Raw genomic sequence first — 5,604 nt, forward strand, 5'->3', positions numbered from 1 at the left:
ATTCCAACCAAAGAATTACATAAGTATCTCTATCTTTATTTTATGTTTTATTTATCTTTTAATTATCAATTATCCATCACCATCTAAATTCGCCTGACTGAGATTTACAAGGTGACCATAGCTTGCTTCAAGCCGACAATCTCTGTGGGATCGACCCATAATCACGTAAGGTCTTGCTGGTTAGTTGTGCGGAATTGTGACAAAGTGTGATTCACGTTTGTGAGCTCCAAGTCCTTTGGTGCCATTGTTGATGATCACAATTTCGTGCACCAAGTTTTTGGCGCCATTGCCGGGGATTGTTCGAGTTTGGACAACTGACGGTTCATCTTGTTGCTTAGATTAGGTACTTTTCTTTTTATTTTTCAGAATTTTTAAGAATGAATTCTAGAGTTTCAAGGTGATGTTCTTATCATCACAAAAGCTGATTGATTCTCATCAATTTAGCTACTGAATGTAATGTCCTGCTGAAGCATGGCTAGCCATGTCTAATCTTTTTAGACTGAAGCTTTAGACTAACATTGCATGATTCCTGGAATTCTTATTAAAAATTTTGAATCCCTTTATTTTCTTTTCCACTCAATTTTTGAAAAACCACAAAAAAATATATAAAATCATAAAAATTAAAAATATTTTATAATTCTTGTTTGAGTCTAGTGTCTAATTTTAAGTTTGGTGTCAATTACATGACTTTCTTCTTCTTGCATTTTTCGAATTTATGCATATTGTTCTTCATTGATCTTCAAGTTGTTCTTGATGATTTCATTGCTCTGATCTTTAAATTCTCTTGTTTTGTGTGTTTTGTTATTTCTCATATGCATTCTCAATTTGTTAGTGTCTCTTATATAAAAAAATTTTTAGTTTGGTGTCCTGCATGCATTGTTTGTTTGATTTGAGTTTCCTAAGATTAGTTATATTTTGATTGTTTTTCATCATTGAAAAAGTCAAAAAAATTTTCAAAACTATGTCTTTTCAAGTCAATAATATAGAGAATTGAAGATTCAGAACATTCAGCAAAAGAATCAAACAGAAAAAGCTGGGCGTTCAAAACGCCCAGTGAAGAAGGAAAACTGGCATTTAAACGCCAGCCAAGGTACCTGGCTAGGCGTTTAACGCCCAAAAAGGTAGCATTTTGGGCGTTAAACGCCAAAATGGATGCCATTCTGGGCGTTTAACGCCAGGATGACACTAGAGGGAAGATTTTGTTTTTAATACAAATTTTTTCAAATCTTCATAATTTTTCAAAATCAAATCTTTTTCAAATCATATCTTTTCAATCATATCTCTTCAAAATCAATTTATTTCCATTTTTTTTATTAATTTCGAAAATCCTTGCTATAATTAGTGATTTAATTCAAAATTTTCAAGTTGTTACTTTCCTATTAAGAAAGGATCAAAAGTTTTAATTCTAGAATCATATCTTCTAATTTCTTGTTAGTCAAGTAATCAACTTTAATTTTAAAACTTTCCTTTTTTTAATTTGATTTTCAATCATATCTTCTCAATCATATCTTTTCAATCACATCTTTTTCAAAATTAACTCTCAATCATATCTTTTTTATTTCTAATTTCAAAATCTTTTTCAAAAATCACTTAATTTCTTTCCCAATCTTAATTTTCGAAAATCTCAATCAAATTTTCAAATTTCTTTTTATTATTTCAAAATATTTTTAATTTATTTTCGAAAATTCTTCCCCTATTCTCACATCCTTCTATTTAAGGGACTAACACTCCTCCTCAAGGTGCAATTCGAACTCTATCCCTCTTGATAAGTTCGAATTCTCTTCTATCTACCTCCTCCTTCTATTCTTCTTTTCCTCTGACACCTCAAGGAATCTCTATACTATGACATAGAGGATTCCCTACTTTCTTATTCTCTTCTCTTTCATATGAGCAGGAGCAAAGATAAAGGCATACTTGTTCAAGCTGATCTTGAACCTGAAAGGAACTTGAAGAGAAAGCTAAAAGAAGCTAAAGCACAATTCTCTCTAGAGGGCCTAACAGAGCTTTTCAAAGAAGAAGAAATAATGGCAGCTGAAAACAACAATGCCAACAATGCAAGGAAGGTGCTTAGTGACTTTACTGCACCTACTCCCGACTTCTATGGGAGAAGCATATCAATCCCTGCCATTGGAGCAAACAACTTTGAGCTTAAGCCTCAATTAGTTTCTCTAATACAACAGAATTGCAAGTTTCATAGACTTCCATTAAAAGATCCTCATCAGTTCTTAGCTGAATTCTTGCAAATCTATGACACTGTCAAGACCAATGGGGTTGATCCTGAGGTCTACAAGCTTATGCTTTTTCCCTTTGCTGTAAGAGATAGAGCTAGGACATTGTTGGACTCACAACCTAAAGAAAGCCTGAACTCTTGGGAAAAGCTAGTCAATACCTTATTGGCAAAGTTCTTTCTACCTCAAAAATTGAGTAAGCTCAGAGTGGAAGTCCAAACCTTCAGACAGAAGGAAGGTGAATCCCTCTATGAAGCTTGGGAAAGATACAAGCAATTGATCAGAAGGTGTCCTTCTGACATGCTTTCAGAATGGAGTATCATAGGTATATTCTATGATGATCTGTCTGAACTATCTAAGATGTCATTGGATAGCTCCGCTGGAGGATCTCTTCATCTGAAGAAGACGCCTGCAGAAGCTCAGGAACTCATTAAAATGGTTGCAAATAACCAATTCATGTACACTTCTGAAAGGAATCCTGTGAATAATGGGACAAATCAGAAGAAAGGAGTTCTTGAAATTGATACTCTGAATGCCATATTGGCTCAAGATAAAATATTGACTCAGCAAGTCAATATGATTTCTCAGAGTCTGTCTGGAATGCAAGCTGCACCAGGCAGTACTAAGGAAGCTTCCCCTAAAGAAGAAGCTTATGATCCTGAGAACCCAGCAATGGAAGAGGTGAATTACATGGGAGAACCCTATGGAAACACCTATAATCCTTCATGGAGAAATCATCCAAACCTCTCATGCAAGTATCAATAGAGGCCTCAACAAGGCTTCAACAACAATAATGCTGGAAGAAATAGGTTTAGCAATGGCAAATCTTTTCCACCATCTTCTCAGCAACAGACAGAGAATTCTAAGCAAAGCCATTCTGACTTAGCAACTATAGTCTCTGATCTAATTAAAACCACTCAAAGTTTCATGACTAAAACAAGATCCTCCATTAGAAATTTGGAGGCACAAGTGGGTCAGCTGAGTAAGAAAATTTCTGAACTCCCTCCTAGTACTCTCCCAAGCAATACATAAGAGAATCCTAAAAGAGAGTGCAAGGCCATAACCACATCTCACATGGCCGAACATGGAGAGGAGGAAGAAGCAGTAATCTCCACTGAGGAAGACCTCAATGGACGTCCACTGACCTCCATGGAGCGTGACTTCGTACTGGAACAAGTAGAGGAAGCTGTCATTATAAATGAAGAAGAGTTGGTTGAAGACTTAGGAGACGCTGAACTTCCATAGGAATCCAGAGTTGTGGAAAATTCTGTCAAGGACGTTACAATTGATGCTAAGGAGGATAGTGCACAACCCCCAAGGCAAGTCTTTTATGAAGAACTAGACGGAATAATACAAGAAGCAAATCTCCTTGATGATGATAGTCACAAGTCAAGTTCTCCTAGTAATGAACTTGCATCCGCAAGTGAATTCTCTGAGATTGAAGAACCTTATCCAAGTGAATACAAAGAAGATGCGGAGGTAGATTTCTCTCAACCTCCAGCTTATGACTTGAGTAATAAGGAAGACATAGAAGACTTTGATCAGGACGATGTTGCATTTGAAGAATTCTGCAAGGAAGTGGAGAAATTCACAGAAGAGCATAAGGGAGTAGAACTTACAGAACCACTGGAAACACCTACCCCAAGGCCATTACCACCTAATACAAGCTTCAAGTGGGTACAATCCTTAACCTTTATCTTTACTTTTTCACTTGAATATGGTTTGCTTGAAACAGATGGCCAGCTTAGAGCTCTCTGCGGCTTTAAGAATAAGAGGGAAATGGCTCGCACTCAGAGCTGGTGCACAAGGTTCAATAAGATTTCACGCTTCAACTCGAAGTGCACGGATTGGCATCATGTTCAATCGAATGGATCTCGGAAAACGTTTGGTTATCTTGGTGAGAATCTAATTTCTAAACCGCCCGGATAGAAAAATATAGATCAAGACGAAGGCGGATTTAAAAGCAAAGTTTGGGATCCTGGAATCTATTCTGACATTCGTCACCCCGGGAGCCTGAGAATCTGTTTGAAGCTGCTCATAAGCTTTACATGCCTAGTTTGGGACCCCGGAGGCTGTTGGCATTCCAAACATTGGTGGAGATTTTTGGATGAGTTTAAGCATAAGCCACCATAACAGAAAGCTCACCCAATGTCCAACTTAAGGACTTTAACTAAAAGTGCTAGGTGGGAGACAACCCACCATGGTATGGTCGTTTCTTTTTCAGTTTTATTTCGTGTTATTTATTTTTATTCTTTTTTCAATTGAACCTGAATATTATTCATTAGCATTGCATACTGCATAATTGCATAATTACATATAAAAAAAAGGGCGTGCGACGCGACCGCATTGCTCATGCGATCGCGTCAGTTGCGAAAACCACCTCCCACGCTCCGCGTCATTCACGCGGTCGCGTGATTTGGAAATCGGCGTAAAAATCCAACACCCAGAAAGTTGGGCTGGAATCGTGCGGCTGTTGTGCGTTTCGCACAAATCGACCCACGCGGTCGCGTCCTTGACGCGATCGTGTCACTTGCACAACACCCATCCCACGTGATAGCGTGAGCGATGCGTCCGCGTCACGAGGATATCATGGCACCCCAGTGGAGACAGAGAGTTGCACCGAAACAACGCTGGAATTGTGCGTTTCGCACAATTTCCAGCGACGCTGTCGCATGCCCCACGCGACCGCGTCATTCATCCTTTTTCCATTCCATGCGGTCGCATCACTCACGCGATCGCGTCAACCCCCATTCCACCCCAGCCACGCGATCGCGTGGATTCAAATTCATTAACCCCCCAGTGACGCGAAACCCTACCCTGTCGCCCCCCCCCCCCAACCCTTTTCTTCTTCCTCTTCTCTGCAACCCTTCCCTCCACCACCGCTGCCCCCTCCGCAACCACCACCCCCACCGCGCCACCATCACCGCCATGTAACCCACCACCAACACCCTCACCCCTTCCCTTCCTTCCCCCTTAACACCTACCCCTCCCATTACCCCTACCCGAAAACCCCCTGCCTCCGAACAGCCACCACCGCCATGTCAACCACTACCACAACCACCCCCTACCATCTCTCTGCCCTACTTTCATTCATACGCCTACCAGGTTCCGCCAAACGCCACTCTTTCAATTCGTAGTTAATTGCATATTTTTTCCGTTTATGTTCAAAATTAGGCTAGTTAGATATGTATGTTGTAGTGGATTCTAGGTGGTTAGGTAGCCTAGGATGTGGTTAGTGGATCTAGGCCTGATTAATTACGCTGTTCTTGCTACTTGTTTTATAATTTTTGCAATTCTGCTGTTGCTGTGATCTAAGTATTGTTCATATGATATTCTTACTGTTCATGCTGCTATTATGACTGCTCTTTCATGTTCA

At 39.6% G+C, this 5,604-nt stretch overlaps 1 non-coding gene across 1 annotated transcript; it reads right to left on the reverse strand.

Moving 5' to 3' along the window:
* Window positions 1-2,426: 2,426 nt before the first annotated feature.
* Window positions 2,427-2,530, reverse strand: LOC112768879 (small nucleolar RNA R71). The gene has a single exon (XR_003186259.1). It is a non-coding gene; the product is annotated as a small nucleolar RNA R71 (small nucleolar RNA).
* Window positions 2,531-5,604: the final 3,074 nt, after the last annotated feature.

Source organism: Arachis hypogaea, chromosome 17, assembly GCF_003086295.3.
Source record: "Arachis hypogaea cultivar Tifrunner chromosome 17, arahy.Tifrunner.gnm2.J5K5, whole genome shotgun sequence".
In the NCBI taxonomy this organism is placed as follows: Eukaryota; Viridiplantae; Streptophyta; class Magnoliopsida; order Fabales; family Fabaceae; genus Arachis; species Arachis hypogaea.